The sequence below is a fragment of the Siphateles boraxobius genome, unplaced genomic scaffold (genome assembly GCF_051911475.1).
Source record: "Siphateles boraxobius isolate OS27281-9 unplaced genomic scaffold, OSU_SipBor_1 129, whole genome shotgun sequence".
Classification (NCBI taxonomy): domain Eukaryota; kingdom Metazoa; phylum Chordata; class Actinopteri; order Cypriniformes; family Leuciscidae; genus Siphateles; species Siphateles boraxobius.
The window spans coordinates 20,735-39,821 of NW_027508732.1; the positions used below are offsets into that span (position 1 = coordinate 20,735).

At 35.7% G+C, this 19,087-nt stretch overlaps 1 long non-coding RNA gene across 1 annotated transcript; it reads left to right on the forward strand.

Moving 5' to 3' along the window:
• The first annotated feature begins 15,281 nt into the window (after positions 1 to 15,281).
• On the forward strand, positions 15,282 to 16,604 carry LOC143734366 (uncharacterized). Its single transcript, XR_013202270.1, has 3 exons — positions 15,282 to 15,348; positions 15,965 to 16,130; positions 16,511 to 16,604. It is a non-coding gene; the product is annotated as an uncharacterized LOC143734366 (long non-coding RNA).
• The last annotated feature ends 2,483 nt before the right edge of the window (positions 16,605 to 19,087 follow it).

The window sequence follows — 19,087 nt, forward strand, 5'->3', positions numbered from 1 at the left end:
CATGTGATGGAAGGGAAAAGGCTTCAAACCAGTTGTAATGAAAATAATGATGTACAAATTGTTACACTTTATGAAGAGTAACTGAACAGTCCGGGAAAATAAATAAATAAATAAATAAATAAATAGTGAGACAGAAGAGAGCAAATGCTGTAAACAGCTCTGCTCTGAAGATCTCATTTTGAAGAGATTTGCAGATGATGTTTTGTAAAAGATAAGCTGGGATAACAGCAACAGTACTTGTAATTAGTGTTGTTGATGATAATACCAAATTAGTAAGGTAAAGACAGAAAACAAATTCGAATATTTTGAGCATTCTCTGTGCTGCTCATGAAATTATGTTCTGCCAATAATAATGATGAAGAGTATGAGTTGGCTATTGTGATTGAATCCGCCATTGGTGGATGGTCAAAGGAATACAGAGAACTGCTTATCAGTGGGTCTGTTTACATTCCTGAATGGGACACACACTGCTTCAAGGGTGTGCAGTTAAGTTGAAGCCCTTTGGAAGCTCACAGTGATCAAACTGCAAGGTGTCTGATGCTGTAGTTGAGGCTGACACACGAACCAACCAGATGACAGAGAGTGTCTTGATTGTGGTCAGCAGGACCATTTAACACGTGACACATTTCTGATAATAATGTAGGGTTGAAAATAGATCAGTGTTTAAAGGACGACAGTGACAATTTTTGGTCTGAGAAATAAGAGATAAAAAAACAAGGTCAAAAGATTGAAGTCTTAAAGTGAATCCTTTTGTGACTCCAACAAATGTGAGTTGCAAAATATGTAAAGGTAATATAGAGAGACAGATCTCAAAGATGATTTATAATAACTGCACAAGATGCAGAGAAGCCTTGTCAAAATTAGTGTGAATCCTAATTGGAGATTGATAAACTCCAAGAGAAAACTTAAGTCAAATATTAAACTATGGTTGAGAACTTGACAATTAAAATTGAGATTGAGAAATGTGAAACGTTATTGAGAACTAGAATAATTATTTTTATGTAAGAACATATAAGCAGAAGCAGTAGGCTACTGAATTAACAGTTGCTAAATGTAAAATGTGTTGAAAGGCATCTGATTAAACAAACAGCTTGAAAAGTTGACCATGAAAGAGCTAGAAGCTGATGTTTTGCTTTCAAAAGATAAGTCTGCTATTGGCTGTAATGAAACAGTTTGCTTATCTAAATCTGATGTGTGCTGTGCCTGAAACAGCCAGTGCGACAGAGACTCAATCTGAGTGGAAATTTGTAATGTCTAAATTCCCTGAGGTGGGCAAAAGACAAATATAAATAATATGTTTATTTGAAACACATGTAATTTCTGGCAAAGATGCCTTAAGCTGGGCTAGAGTTAAAATATGGTAGATAAAGTCTGATGTTAAAAGTTTTATGAAAATGCAGTGTACCAGTCCTAAATGCCTCAGAGTCTCTCTCTGATTCAATGTCAGCTAAAAGCTGTTATCTGAGCCTGTGTCATAAGTAAAGCACAGTGTTTAAGTTGAAAATCATAGACATGGAGAGGTTAAAAGAAATCATTGCCGTTCAGAGGGCAATTTGTATTTGTAAATGGATTTAAGTAAAACTGAATGACTTTAAAGAAGTCTTTAAAATAATAATACAGACCTTAAACGATAGAGGTGACATTTTGATTAGCGTATTTTAGGACCAGTAACAACTTTGTCTCATTTAGTCTCCACCATTCAGGACCGATGGCTCCGGCTACAGATGAAGTACACTGAATGTACGGTTGTGATCTAAATTCACTGAGTATAATCTAAGCAGCTAGGTTTCTGCTTTTAAGATAGTTAATGGATTTAAGTGATTAAATACTGTTGTTATTGACCTGTCTCCCTGTGTGAACACTATTAGGCAATCCGAATGGCCCTGGTGACTCTTGAACGTGCCTTTCCTAAGCTCCAGAAAACAGCTGAGGTCTGTTGAAGAGAACTGATTGTGTGATTGGAAAGAGCGGTCACCAGTGGGCACGAGTGACCATCTCGATGACGGGTAAGACCTTCTTTGGCCAGACAGGGGGCAACCTAAGCCAGAGTGGATCACGTAAAGTCATTGGGCATCTCCTGAATGGAGGTGTGTTATGTGAGACAGGTATGAGGGTTGAGCAGGAGCTGTGAGGCCAGCAGCGTCCTTATGCCGTTAAGGGGAGATGACGCGGTGACGAGTCACGGCATGTCTCCCCAATAAAGCAAAGCTCCTCTATATATACCACTCGCCAGAAGAAACCGCATTAGTTGTATTGTTTTTTTTTTTTATTGTGACAAGCGTCTGCAAATATGCCAGGGGAAAACACCCTGATGGAGATTATAGATAAAGGGCTAACAGGAGTGGGCTTTCAAGAGCCAGCTGAGGCCATGAAGTGATTCCCATTAGTTGTTGTGGAGACAGTAGCAAAACTTTTTATGTACTGGTTTGCCTTATGGGCAAGGAAAAATCATAGTGTTGATTTTGAACTAATAGGTCTATGACATAGTTTTAACTCTTGAAGGTCGTTAGACATGGTGGTGGCTAAAGATGAAGACAGCTTTTGATTTAAGGAAAGTTTGGATGACAAAGGTGAATGGTCAAAGGTTATTGTAATGAATACAAATTTTGTCTAAGTTACAGCCTTAGGAGGCTGGTGGAAAAATTATTTGTTATAGTGAGAGAGACTGCCTGAGTTGGAGGAAGGGATGGTAACTGTGTCTGTCTTTCTGTTATCTGCCTGCTAGAGCAAGCTGAAGCAAAATAATGATAATGAAACAAAACAACCCAGCTGACTTGTGTAAAAATCAAATGAATAATGAACAGACGTGCTTTGAAAGTGGTTAAGATACCATGTAAAATTAGGTAGAAGCTACAGGAAAATGGGAAGTTTAAAATCTTATTTAAATTTAAATCTTTTAGCAATAATATAAAGAAAAGTGAACATTGAGAATGAGCAGTTAACATATGTGTGTCTAGTATGAGTGTGTGTGTGATGGTGACAGCACTTTATGTCTTGTATGTATTAGTTTGGGGCACTAATATTCCGCCTGAATGGTGTGTATATTGCGTCATTAACCTCTGGAATGAGTTTATCATTACCGATGGGTTAAGGCAAATGACAAATTTTAAAGAAGCTGATAATTCTGATGAAGAGACAATACAGAACATGGGACAAGCTTTAAGTTGATTGGCCATCAAGCTCTGTCTGGTAGTAATACTTTTGTCATACATAATGTAGATTTGAAGATCATTAAATTGGAATTGTGTAGTTGTGGATCACCATCTGGCATGGGCTGAGATAAATGAAAATGTTGTAGATTTGAGGGAAACAACAAAGTGACATATTGGCTAAGTCAAAATGAAATTATCAAGAGAGCCCCTCACATTTATGATTATTGTGAACAAAGGGGGAGAAATGATTGACTGACATTGACCAAGTCTGCACAGCACGACCTGAAATGATAGGGAAAATTGATGACTTTGGAAATGTTTGTAGATGACTGACTTGAGAGACCAAACAACAGGCCTGAAAAGCAGAATACGCTGTGAAACTGAGGGCCGTTGCCTTTCAAATACTTCGATAAGAAGATGAGATTGTGGCTTTAAGTGAAGAATGTAATATTTTTGTTTCAGAGGCAGAGAAAGATGTCTGGAGGAAATTTGTCTGAAGGACAACGTTTGGGTTAGTGTTGATGGCAAACTTTATAAAAAACACTATGTTAAATGTTATGTTAAATTGATGCTCGAGTTGTGTCGTGCATCAAGAGGGAGATGGTATAACAATTGCCAAATATGGTTTATTAAGGGGTTCACATTTGCTGAATAAATGTTGGGAGAACACTAGGGGTAATTTGATAAAAGCCCTGAAAGAAGCCATTTTTTCTGCCTAACAAAATGGATGTCTGTGAGTGTGCCGCACACACCAATAACAAAGATTGTTTCAACAGGAAACGCCAGGGCATCGAAGGCCACGGGAGAACAGTAGACAAAAGAAACTACGTACTTTACTATCTGACAATAACCTCGAAATCTGTTTCTCTTTACAGAGAGCATGCAGGATTGGGAGACAGGGCAAAATGTGCCCACTAAAATAATGGTTATGGATGAATTTGGCTAACTGTCCTGGCCTGGGTTATTAGTGTGGCAGAAAGGTGCTACACCTGCGCAGCGCATAACTTAAAATTTTCCTTTTACAGAATGTCAGGAAGGATTGGATCAAACAGAACTAATTCTGTTCCAAATGTATAAATATTGTGTGGACATGAGGACAGGGGTTGAGTGTTTTTCAGGGTAAAAGGACCCCGAGTGCTATTAAGTGAGCAAGAAATTATCCGGAGATAATGTTTCAGGTTGTTGATTCCACAGGTCACACCAAAGGGGACGAGCGGCAAGACAAGCGGTCACTAACAAAATACTTAAGGTCTCCATTCACAGGTGACAGTTCACTCCAGTGGGGGTGCGGTCGTGATTTAAGGGAAAACCTTATAAGGATCAGAAAATGGTTGGAGAGTGTGACACCTGGGTCCAAGCCTCTCACCTACACCAACAGGCCACAACCATCCCATAGTCCATGGGGCGAACGAGATGATCAATACGCCTGGAGGAGGATGTGAACCAACTAATGGTTTAAGAATGTGGTTTTGTGATTATTTTGAGGATTTGATTCGATTAAATCAAAATAGGGCTTAGTATTGATATACACTAGATCAAAAGATTTGATTGGTTACTTATTCATTAAGAAATATTTAAGGAAAATGTTTTTGGGAAGAGAAGATCTATTAATTAATGTAAATTATAGGGATAATTGTTGAAGCTTATTAAGTAGAACCACAGCATGTTTGAATTAAAAGTTAAAGGTAAAAGAACACGGAACGTCCGTGGGGCGAACGAGATGATCAACACAACTGATGGTTTAAGTTTAACAGAAGAATCTGTTTTTGTGATGATTTTGTTTGATTGAATCAAACTAGGTATTGATTTGATTGTAAATGTAGAAAATATATTGATTGTGTCCGTAATGGAAATATTAGAGTTAATTTTGAACAACTACATTGGTTAAAAGAATGGATAAAAAAAAATATAAAACCTTTTCTGGATAGATTTAATTAAATATGGTGTTAAATAGAGCTTACTAAGTAAAACCATTGGCTGAATAGAGTTAAAAGTTAAGAAAATATGGTTAGGAAAATGGAGGCGATGTATGGAAATGGGCGTGGACTGATGGTAAATGGATAAGATTGGTTAATCTTTGGGGGGTTGGGGGTACTGTACTACCAATTTCAGCGATAGGATTATCAATATTGTTATGTTTACCATGCATTATAGTGTGTTTCCAGCTCAGTACAGAGACTGGTTAAAGCTGGGAGTCTGTTCAATTGGATGAACAAAATATGATGATACAAGTAGTGGGAGCTACTGTGACATGTGTTAAAGTGTATGTTTCCTTTTCTTTTTCTTTCTTTCTATGAATGTTTTTGATATGAACAGAAGGTTAAAAGCTGTGGTTATCCGCTATGTGTTGACGTACAAGGAGAGGGGTCGAAATGAGGGATTTTATTCTACTTTTATTTCTTCGTATTTCTTAGCCTGTTGAAATGCCATGTGGGTTTCAAGATGTGTAATGATAACCAGGGTGTTAAATTGATGTGTTTCCTACTTAAACTATACACTATTTCTTGTTTATACTGAGGTGACTGAGGGTCCGACCTAGGTCGGGAGTGCAATAACAGTGCTTATTCATTCAGCCCGGCTGCAGATAAAGTCTTTACTTGCTTGCTAATACTTAAGGGACTATCCCCACAAAAACAGCCTAAGCTTTTTACTTTTCCAAATGTTATTTCACAAATGTTTAAGAGAGTGGTCAGTGAAAACCAGAGATGAAGAGTATAAGTGTGATGATATGACTTAAAATTTGTCTTATTGTTTATTATTGTGATTATGGGTAATCATAATGATAAAAAGTGAGGAGTTGTGGTGGCAATTTTAATGATATTCATTGATCTTTAGTAAAATATAGATGATTCAAATAATGTCACATGTGTGTCTCTCACTTGTAGTGAGAGAAGATTCTGTTTATGTACCTGGGGAGGCAGAAGGGGGAGACACTCCAGAGAACAGACGAACAAGGACCTCTGACCTAGATGTCAGAAGGCCATTTGGTGCAGGGGAGCTTAGTGGGCCAACTAGTGACGTCTATGGAAAACTACTGGGAGGAAGGCTCTGGGGGGAAGAAGGCCTTGAAACTAAGATAAAAGCTAGTTCAGTCTGTCTGGGGGTGTGTCACTCTTCTGCACAGGGTAACAACTGTGTATTAGACTGCTCCTATTCTTGCAAGAATAAATACTTCTATTTTATATAATTTGACTCTGACTGTCTCTTACGCAGTGATGTTTGTTTAAGATGAATTTTTGCCACAACAGTATAAAGTTGCCAAATATTAAAAACATTATTAAAACAACAGTAAAATTATATGATCAATAAGTTATGACAACATACTTTTACATAGCTTTTTAACTCGTAAAAATAATTTTAAACCTTTTTTAAGTTATACAACTATGTTCAGTCAACTCAATATATTACATCAGTTAAATGTAATTTAAGTTGAAATTACTTAAACATCCAAGTTGATTGTACTTTAAGGCAGCAACTTTTTTTTCAACGCATTCTCATCCCAAGGCGTCATTTTATTCACACTTTTGACCATGCTTCCAAATCCGACGCGCATGGCATCTCAGGTAGATGACGCTCATCCTCGGGCGTCATCTAACGCCATTAGCATCAGTTAGATGACGCTTCCGTTTTTAGCGTCAGTTACATGACGCTTCCGTTATGGGTAGGTTTAGGTCTGGGGAAGGGTTAGCGTCTCATATTGGCGCTAAAGGGTGCCTTGTGCGTCGGATGTTGAAGCATGGTCAACAGCGTCAGTTAGATGACGCCTTGGGATTTTTACATATATTATAAAAAATAAAAAAAGTACATTACAATGTAATCAATACGTAAAATAATAATAATAATAATAATAAAATATATATATATATTCATAGGAAATAGGAATAATCATAGGAAAAGCACATTCATTGGCCGGTAAGAAATATTTATGACTAGTACATTTTTTCAATTGATTGAAAAGTTCATTTCTCTCCAGCTGGAGGTTCAAACGCTGTTTCTCCACAGACGGTCTGAATGAAGGCGTGGATCTCGTCCAGCTCTGGTTCTCAGTTGATTTATGCTGGTCTCTATCAAAACACGAGTGCTGAGAGCTTTTGGGCTTGTCTTCGCGAGCACCTGCAGGCTGCTTTCTGCCTCTTTAAGTCTTTGAGAAGTTAAATGTTTAAGCATTTTAGTCATGAAAACATCAAAGCTGGTAATGAAGGGCTTCTCGCTCTTCAAACAGCCATCAATCGCACGGTAATCATAATCCTGCGAGTGTGCTAAACGGCGGAGATTAACACACTGCCTCACATTCCTTACAGATGACTTCACACTCTCAGACTTTACCTTACAAAACAATAACTTAAAGATCCAACACAATCTCATGAAAGTGTGTATCTACACCACGAATGTTATTTCTCGTGCCATTTATACGCCAAAAATGGTGTTCTGATCTCAACCTGTGGGGTCATGTTAGAAGCAGATATGTTAGCTCTGTTGCAAACCCAAGTGAACATAGACAGTCTGTTCTGGCATCATAGATATACCCAATGGAAACATTTGTTGACCAGCAAAACTATGTTGTCTTATAAGACAGATTGCATGTAGACTGCATGTTTCCTTTGTGTGTAAGGCATGTACAGAATGCATTCACACACTCAGTGAAATTTGAAGACACATATCACATTCAAGATAACATTCAAGATATTAATATACAAAGAAATTGTGTTCAGAATTAGATAAAAAATGAAAATATACACAGTTGATGCTAATAAAACGTTTACTTTGATTTCAGAGCATAAGAATACAACACAGCTTCATGTTGGGTGTTTCTTTGCCTCAATGTCATGCATTAAAATCATGCATTGCACATTTCACTGTGGGTTATCCCACTGAGAATAATTAGTTATTGTTATTTTGGCTATCTGGAACTAATAAAAAGAAAATATTATCACTGAATTCATTGTATTAGAATGAATATACTTTACACAGTTATTGAATTGAACCAATACTGAACTAACTTGAGATGAATAATGACACTATTGTCTTTTTTGAGCTGCTTTACAGTTTAATTGTTTGTCGTATTTGCACAAGCTTAGATAATAGATTCTGTTGTTTTCCTGTTTATTACTGTGAAGCTGCTTCGAAACAATCACTTTTGTAAGCGCTATAGAAATAATGGTGGTTTGACTTGGTAAGATTACATTTACTTGAATAAATATGAATGAGAGAGAGAGATTGTGTATGTGTGAATTACTTGCATCTGTGCAGTGTCTCTTTTAGCTGTGGTTTTACATCGCTTAATAAACAGTGGTGTTACCATCTTGTTGATGAGAAATATAATGTAGCTTTTCAGTAGCAAAGCTATTTTACCGATAAAAGTCATGGGTGCATCATGACTGTCAGTAAGTTTCTGTGCTCCTGATTGGCATTCCACACACACACGCACACACACACGCACACACACACACACACACAAACAGTGCAGTTTTACACACACACATTCCAATCTAATCAAACATATATCTTTTAGCCTGAAATGTTTGTTGTAACATTATCCAAGCACAGAGTCGTGTTAAATCTCCAATACATTTATTCAATCAATATGAATCAAGTATATGTTTTACAATCAAATTTTTACTCTGATCAGATTTTTTTTCTTATTTATTTACGCTACATATAAATTGGATGTGAAGAAATCTTTGTTAATCTATTTCAAAATCACTGGTCAACTAAAAAATTCTTATGAAATATTCTGAGAGCAAAGTCAGCAGTTATAAGCTTTACAAATGTTAGATTTACTTTGACATCTTTTAATGTTATTTTTTGTGTTTCATTTTCTTTAATTTTGGTTTGTTAACATTTCTAGCTCTTCTGGTTTGTATTTCTCCTCTAGAAGAAAATAATAAGGATAAAAAGATCAATCAGATAACGTAGTGTAACAGTAATGCTGTTTAATGTACTTTAATGTAAATACATTTTATCCAACACAGAAACAGACAATAGGATCTCCCCTTCATCCATTGGCTGGCTGCAGAAAAGATAAAAAATAGTTTAATTTCATATACATAATAATGATGACGTGTGATATAAATAGTACCTTTAGGACTTCACAAAAATAATTGTAAAATTGTCAATAGATGACGGTTCACGATATTGAATGAAGAATGTGCCACAAATAATAAAATTTAAATTACGTAAATGATGGAAAAAAAAGAGATACTGCAGCATACCTTCTTGGCATAGGCCCTGGTGTGCCCTGCAGGATTAAAAGTTCGTTTCATATTTTTTTTACAAAGATCAATGACAAGTTTACTTATAAAATTAATAAAACTTTCATTTGCTTACCCCCAGCAGTCTCAGCGCAAAATGCAAACAGTTATTGTTGAACAAATGATATTCTTGGCTATCATCCATCGCAGTGTTAATCTTCTCCTGGAGGTCTCGAGGGGGGCCAGTCGTCAAACGGTAAACAAAGCATTTCTCACCAGAGCTGAATTTATTCACGCTTACTTTGTCCACTTGTCCAGTTTGTTGTGATGATGATTGACACAGTGAAACGGACCAGTTACTTGATGGAGGTTGGTTTGAACTGGCTGAAAAACACAAGGTAAAAATAATAAATAATACTAGGCTGTGGATGTGTTGGTGATATTTTACTAAAACTTTTTATATTGTTTTTATATTTAAAAAAATATATATTATACTGAAAATTGTTCTATTGTTTCATTATGGTAGAACATATTGACAAACATAATTCGTTTATTTGCAAATAAGTAAAAAGATGTGCACACAAAATCAAAAAGGAAGACATTTTTTTAAAAGACACGCCACATTGCCCTGAGCAACATGTTCTTGATCAGTGTTTTTCAACCCTGAACACTGATTTCATGACATTAAAGCCATGTGATTGGCTATAAAGCCACACATGATCCAAGCTGAGCATTATGCTTTCACCAGATCTACAGATGTTGGTATCCCTCCATAATAAGAAGTTCTCTGCTTCAAGACCTGAAATAGTTGGGTCAGATTCAGGAGACATCCAGAGTGTGTACTGTGAGTGTGTCGTCATCTTGCAACAGGGTTGACAAACACTGATCTAAAAATATTTAGCTCAAATATTTGTTTTTTGGTCACTGCACAATTATACCATTATTTGTGTTGCATAGTTCTGATGGCTTTAGTATTATTGTAAAACCATGGGATGTGTGTCTTTTTTTTACATATATATTTAAATGTGTTTGTCTCTATACTATACTAAGCGCGCTGCAAACAGCAAACACAGAACCTATTTAAAAGTTAAGTGGCAAGCTCTTTGGCTGCCGAAGTACAATCAACTCAAGCCATGTTAGATGATGTAATTGTTTGCAAATTTCATTAAGAACATGTGCCGTCTAGTATTTTATGACTGAAATATTGAGAGAGATTAAAGAGCTATGTACCTGAAAACTGAATTACATCATTTTGTCCACAGAAAATTCCAGCATGGTAAATCTTTGTCTTCGTGCCAAGTATTTTCCTAAGAATAAGGTCTCCCATCTGAAGATTTGATATATTGAAATTTCCATCTAAATATTCCAGTACTTTTTTGAAGTTCCTGTTGCATCCGAGTATCAAGGTCATAATGTTTTTGAAATTGTCCATTGTTTTCTAAAATAACATAAAAAAATACATTAAAAAGGTTATTATTTATTTACAAATTAAAGAAATCTATTTTACTTTATATTAGGTGTCCTTAACTACTATCTACTTGGATCAAAGTTATGTACAATGTGTTTATTTTGTTGAGGTTGCATCTCAAAACACAAGTACAATTCAAAAATATGTATGTAACAACAAATGCATAGAATCAAATGATCAATTACAATGTTATTGTTAAAGACATACTGTAAAGTGGGTCTGAAATCTGAATTACATTGTTATTCTATGTAATATTTAGTTTAATTGTAATCTTCAACAATCTTTTTTTCCCCTCAGTAATTCACTGATTTAATATGTTTTGAATCAATGTAATTAAAAAAATGGTACTAAAAAATTTAAAATATACTTACAAACAAGCTTTTAAAAAGTATGTTGGGGAGGTTTAAATGATTAAGCAAAATGGAGGAAGAGAGACTGCAAGCAAAACAAAAAGTAAACCTGTTCCTGTCCTCTCCAGATCACACCAGTTCTTTTAAGTGGGCGTTGTCATGACAGGTTTCATTTTGTTTTCTCTTTATTGTCATCATGAGAAAACACCTTTCTCTGGCACTTCGACTTTCCGTGAATACAATCTTTTGTGAGATAAAATAACACCTAGGCATAGACAACCATTACAATACAGCTGGACAGAGAACCCCCAGATAACCTTAGTCCATGTTTACATTACAATCTTAAGTGTCTACCTTTTAGATGCTAATGAAAGTGAAAGACTAATTGTTTTGATAGTATTTCATTTTTTAGATTTGGAATATATTTTAGAACAGTATTATTGTAGAAATTAGCAGATTGTTGTATTATTATGAATTAGGTTATTATGAACTTTTGAAAAGAGTATGTTAACATGCAAATTGGTCAGTAGTACAGAGAGTTTTGGCAGTAGTTGTGTATGAGTGAGAAAACAATTCATGTAATTTGAAAGATGCTCGTAGAATGAATTTTGTGTCAAAGCAATGATAAGTGATCCACAGTTTAACCCACACAAACCTCCATTGTGCTCAGAGTATTGTAAGAGTATTCCCTTACAATCAAATTCCAATTGCAATTCCGCATCCTGTTTGCTACCTCAGTTCAAATTCAGTTCAGCAGAACAAATTGAAATTGCATAATTTATTTACAGTACTTATTAGCCTATAGCCAATAGTAGGCAAAAAAAAAAAAAAAAGTCTTTCAGATTGTCCCAAGATATAAAAATGATATTCAAAAAAATCATGGCTTATATTGAATTTGGTTCATTTCTCAGAATTTTGAGGAGGTCTACAATACACTGTTACAAATTATCCAGCAATTCACAATAATTAACAGTATTATTTTACAGTAACTTGTTGTAATTAAGTTTACCTGTATCACAATGAATACCTGTAAAAACTACAGAATCCTTGGATTTTACAGCATTTAACTCTAATTTTACAGTAAAATCTTGTAATCTAAAACCTGCTGTTATATCACAACAAGGTCTGTAATATCACAGCAACACATTGAAAAAAAATAAGGATTTCACAGCATTAAACAGTATTATTACAGTAAAATATTGTATTGAAATATGCCCTGGGTAGTCACATGACAAAACCGACCTGTTTTGAACTGAAGGCTCCGTCGTGTCCCTCTTCTATTCCGGGCTGAATCAAGAAGGTAAGCAGCATGCATGTTTGCAGCACTTACACCCATGTTATTTTAATATGATAATAATATTTACTTTCAAATAAACGTTTATCGAATGACACAGTTCACATTTTGTTAGCAAGTGCCCGGAATTGTTGAAAGTTCTCTCACATCATTTGCTAATAGTACGTTAATGTTAGTAATGACGAGAGTTTCGCTAGTGCTGGGCGGTTTGACCAAAAATTTATATCACGTTTTTTTTCAAAATGATGCCGGTTTTCCGGTTTATGACGGGTTTTTTTTCATGCATAATCAGGTGTTCAAAGCATTTTCTACTGGTTGAGAGAGGAATTACTGCAGTAAATTTACTTAGGATGGTCTATTTTACTGTCATTAGTGAATATTATAGAATAGAATAGCGCCCAGTATAACCTAAAATTTTTATTTCTTAACGTTCTTATAACCAGGAAGTAACGTTAATACAACGTTTATATAACGGGAGAATTGTACGTTCTAATGACGTTTGAATGATGTTCTTATAACCAAGCAAGAACGTTAATACAACGTTTATATAACGAGAGAATTGAACGTTCTTATAACGTTTTGAATGGAGTTCTTATAACCAAGAAATAACGTTAATAAAACGTCTAAAAAAACTGGATATTTTGAATGTTCCTAGAACATTCAGAAATAACGTTAACGTTTTTATAACTTAATGGGAACGTTATGAAAACATTCTTATAACCTAAAATTGTTAGCTGGGGAAGAGGAGAGATTCGCGATTGCACTGAACACGTTTTAAGTGCAGGATTCTCTGAGCGATCCCAGAGAAAATAGACCTATTTTAACAAGAGCAGCGTGTATCTGAGAGCGTGGCACATTATATTCCGCGCGCGAGCAGAGAGATTCACGCTCGCGCATTATATTAATGTACTTTCGCGCTAACGTTACAATAATGCGCTTCGCATCAATCGTCCATGTAACGTAACAGAGCACTGCTGTTTGTTTACCCTCACTCGTCGCTGCTTAGAAGTGCAACATTGTAAAGGGTCCGTCTGAAACAGTGTCGCGCAGCGTAACGTTCGTTCCGAACGTTGTGTAATTAAATACACCGGTATGGCGGTTTATTCAAAATCAAAATCGTGACGAAAATATAAACCGGTTTTCGGTTTGAACCGGTTTACCGCCCAGCACTAAGTTTCGCTGCAATTTTTCATGTCACTATCACCGTTTAGACAAATCTGGTGTTTGTAAGGTTTATAAAAAAACCAATGATGGGACAAACATTACTATTTATGTGTGCACATTTCTCCAATAAAACACAACATACTGATACATTCACAAAAGATAAACATTTTATTAGCTTGATGTAAGCCAAATCCTAGAATCCATACGTTGTTTGCAAGAAACAGATCCTAAATCAGTCTTTATCCAGTGATCTTCATCTTCATTTCTCAGCAGCGACCGCAAACGTCAAATCTTTCCCGCGCTGGTGATGAATTCAAATTAAAAAAATGCGCCTTCAAGAAGCGTTACGACATGTTTTACGGCCGTGATATCAAACGCTCATTGGCTCTCGCCTGCTTCGTCACAGATTGCGACATGCCGTGTTTCAGTCGGTGTAGTACATTTAAAATGGAGAAGCGCGCGCGCCTTCAGACAGCGAACCGAAATCGGATTAACATTTTCATGGATTAACGTTAATAACTTAAATTCTGATCTGTTCCTCATACACAACTACTATAATACTGCCAGAGAGGACTGCGACTGCAACGCATCATCATGTGAACGACTTTTGGTAATGTTAACGTTACCAGCTTTGACATTTTCGCAATAAATAAATTATTGTGAAATATATACTTGTCTGTCTGTTATGTTTTTTTTCTTCATAATTGTGTTAGCTTACGTAGTTTTAATGAATGGTTATGGGTAGGTTTAGGGGTAGGAGTTAGTAGGATTAGTGGCTCAAAATATATTTAAATGCTATATTGTTAATAAAACTGCCATTTACCTACACAACTCTGTCCATTACGTTTTATCCTTTTTATATTCTGTATAAAATGGATATGTTTAGGTTTTGGGAGTAGGATTAGGGGATCTTGTTACATTTATCTTTAAAAGTGGAAGTATACAGATATCTTTATGATATGAAAAATATACGTAAATAGTTAAGGTTTTGTAGCTGTAAAAACGTAATAATGTTACGTTTAAATGTTGCAAATACGTCCATATTATACTTTTCAGCATCCATCCAAACGTGCAAAAACGTACGTTTTCTATCTTTGAAAATAACGTATTAATACCTAAGTTACGTATTAACAATGAGACCAGGCTGGACTGAGCTAACTAGAGTAAGTTAGTCTCATGTCGTGTTCGACAACGGGAGGATTTTAACACTAGGGTTCCAACTTCCCACTTGTCCTGATGAATGAATAATAATTGTAAAAGTTGTAAATGCACTTTACATTGAGTGAGCAATCTCAAAGTGCTATAGAAAAAAAAACACTATATATATACACTATCATTTTTGACATTCAGCTAAAATTAAATTACAATGATCATAATCGGCATTCAAACTGAAATTCTTATTATTGAAGATCCGTGATGTTCTGGCCTGCTATGATCCAGACTCTGACAAGGCTTCCTGCATCCTGCTGCTCCTAATGTTGTACTAAAAAGAGCCGAAAGAGAGTTTGATGCTTGAAGTTGATGTACGATTTTTTAGTCCAATATTTAAAATGCAAAATGAGTGATTACATTATCAACATTTACCTTGCATGATTAACTACCTCTGAGCAATGAACAATATCCTTTATCCTAAGTCCATGCTATTGTGTGTCAACTGTTACAGCATGTGCCACTGCTGTGGACATCAATACTGCAGAACTCCCCAGCACCCCCTGCTTGATCATTCAAGGTAATGTTACTTTGATCTAGTATCGAGATTTCTAACTCATTATTTTGTTTTCATTCTAGGAATCTACATGACCACAATAAATAATTATAATAAGAATTACATTTGTATAGAGCTTTGTATCCTAGTTCTTAGTTCACCCAAAAATGAAAAGTCTGTCAGTAATTACTCTCCCTCATGTCGTTCCAACCCCGTAAGACCTTCGTTCATCTTCGGAACCCAAATTAAGATATGTTTGATTATATCTCAAGGCCAACAGAGATGGAAATGAATACTTGAATAAAGTCGTTATTTTTGTTTATTTTTTGCGCTCAAAAAGTATTCTCTTCACTTTATAAACTTAAGATTGAGCCATTGTAGTCACTTGGACTATTTTAACGTTTTCTTTAATAACTTTTCGGGGATGGCAAGTTTCAATCCCTTAGAAGCCTTATGGAGGAGTGATCCAGCTCTCAGATTTCATCACAAATATCTTCATTTGTGTTCCGAAGATGAACGACGGTCTTACGGGGTTGGAACGACATGAGGGTGAGTAATTACTGACAGAATTTTCATTTTTGGGTGAACTAACCCATCGCAAAGTGCTCATAACACATAATGTTGTATCTGTTCATTTCAGGTGACATGATGAAGCCCTCTGGATGGCTTATATCCATCGATGGACATGTCGTGATGGGCCCACACCCTTTCTTTTTACACGGAGTACCTGCTTTCTTCAGCAGCTATTACGTCTTTAACCTTGAGTATCGTGCCGCTGGATTGTCGATGCTGGAGTTCATTCAAAGGTATTTTATAAAGATCAAATTTAATCTTGTAATTCACATTATAGTACAGGCTTCCAACTCAATGATTGTCTTGAGATCTAAAATGCTGACAAACGAGGTACCCGAGGCTAGCCTGGTGAGACCATCCTGATCTCGCGAACTCATTCAATTTCGCTCTGCAGATCAGTCTGTTTTTCTACACATGTTATGCTGACAAATACCTGCCTGTCCAATCACAGCTTTTTATTTTGATTTGGGGCAGGGTATGTGATGATGATTTTGAAACGTCTATTGCGAAATGTGAACGTATTGAATGAAGTAGATGACATTTTCTTTAAAAGCAGAACAAAATGTTCTCAGGCCATTAATTGAAAAGGATGTGTTTGTCATACTTTCAACAGGGTTTGGTTTTAATTTACCAACTGGCCAATTGTGTGAAGATGCATTTCAGTGGCGGCGCCCGTTGATATGGCCTCTCATAGTAGAAAATCAACCACTTTGCCTCAGGCAAACCTAACCTGAGGCACCATGGCTAAAAATGCCTTAAACAATTTATTGTGAGTAAGATCTAACAAGTTTGGTTTATAAATCTATTAGTGTTTAATGTGGGGAAAATGCACAGCAAAAAGCACACCTTGATAAATGCTGTCTGCAATACATACTGTAAGTCTATTTAAAACTGAAACTATCTTTGCTTATTAACAGGTGCTTCCTGGGCATCAATCCTGAAAGAGGCTCAAAGACCAAGAAGCGGACAACAATGAACCCTCATGTGAGCACCCTTTTGAGGAAACTTATTGACTTTGAGTGGGCATCATAGTTTTTTTTGCAGGGGTAGTTGTCAGGCTCAGTTTTGAGTAGCATCGTTCTTTTTGTAATTTTTCAAGACAACTTTGCACTACAATATTTTTACACAATGCTGTTGCGTGTAGACTCATTATAATGTTTGAGACTGAGAGGAGCGCCTGACCCCTTACGACATTCCTTCATCGCTCTCTCCATTGCTCTCTTATCTTGCCATGAAGGCCTCATTCCCATCCTGTCCATTACTGTTATTGTGACACAGCTAGTTGAATAAATGAATTGTGAGACAGGTAGTTGAATTTGCAAGTTTGCACAATTTCTCTGCATTTTCTGCATTTTAAGATGACTTTTATGACTAGAAAGTTGAATTTCTTGAACTCTTGAAGTTCTTGGCATCTGCTGTACATTGAAAAATATTTATTTGTTAATAAATATGCCATTGGGCTAACATTGACTTTACCTCAGAGTTGTTTGTTGGGGGGGGGGGGGGGGGGGGGGGTTAATTGTACAATGATTGTAAATTCACAGTAAATGGAAGCTTCATCTGCATTACTTTTACAGTAAGTTATTGGACAATTTTAACGTGACTTACACAGTATACATTGTAAATTCACAGTAAATTATTGTCAACTTGTACATTACTTTCACAGTACCCACTGTAAAAGTACAGGGCCTTGTTGTAATGATGTACAGCAAAAGATTGTAATTCCCCAGTAATGTACTGTAATATCACAGTAATTGCTTTGTCATTGAAGCTGTGAAGTTACAGTATACAGTTGTGCTTTTACAACAATGCATTGTAATATCACAGATACAAAATTACAGTAAATTACTGTGAGTATATTTTACAGTATATTGCTGTAATCCTTACTGTGAAAGTCATGCAAAATGTATCCAATAATTTACTGTAAATTCACAACGAAAAATTTGACAGTGTACCAGGAGAGGTCTATCTGTTAGCAGTCACGTTCATCTATTCTAAATGGTGAAATGGAGTTATCATTAGGGAGGCTTAAGGATAAAAACTAGAGAGTGGATCTGTGGTTAAATCAAAGTAAGAGTTTTATTTCATGATAGTCTTTTTTAAATAATGAAAGTGAAATCTGACCTGTAGGGAAAAAAAAGTTGAGGCAAGGTACTCAAGCTTATTGTGTTCAGCTATTCAACGTCTGTGTTCTGCAATGCCATCGTGTTGACATCATTTTATAGAGAAAGATAGAGAGAAATATACTATATTTTTAATATTTTCTTCAGAAGTGGTGATTGTTTTTACAAAACTTTGTGATCCCTGGTGAGAAATTACCCATCCTGTAGAATTATATTCACTAAAATATTAAGATGATTCATTAATGTTTAAAAATCCAACAAAAGAGTTAAACTAAAAAAAACTGATTATAGAGCATGGCCTGGTTAAAGTTTCAAAGAAATTGATTTGCACAGTACCTTTGCCAAGTAGTTGTTTCTTTCTATGAAAAAAGCTTCAGTTAATATTTTTATAATTAAACACTGCACTGTAAAGACATTGCTGTAAGTTTTACAGTAACTTACTGGCAGCTGGATGCCAGTCTCTTAGAGTATACGGTACAGTTTACTGTACTCGAATTTACAGTATTTTTACTGTATTGTCATTTACAGTATTAGTATAGAGTTTATTTTCCTTTATTTAAAAAAAATATTTTGTACACCCCACCCAACAAAAATCACAATAACTCATGAACATGTGTCCTTATAATGTTATTTTTAATCGTTGAACATTTTCTTTTTTTAGAAGTACAAATTACAAATCTTGACCTCTAGAAGTCAGTAGCTGAAGAAGAAAAAATAGCATCATTACAAGTCCTTAGAATTAATCGTCTGGGGACCATTTGTATCTGTAGCATGCCAAAAACATACACACACTGAAAAGCAAAACAGGCCTTAAAAAATAAAATACAGTAAAAGTCAGTTTGTGTTGTTACATCTTAGTAAGTTTGCCCGTCAATGTTGACTATCTCTCTGATGAGAAACACTGAGGGGTTCAGGCTGATGCTTTTCTTTGGACCTTTCCAGATTTCCATCTGATCTGTGCCTTTGGTGTTTGGTGCCATCAGGGCTGATTCTCAGTCTCAGATTGAACCTGCAAGCACAAGGGGGGATGCATTATTTTTCAGACTGGTGTTGGCAGAATTTGAATC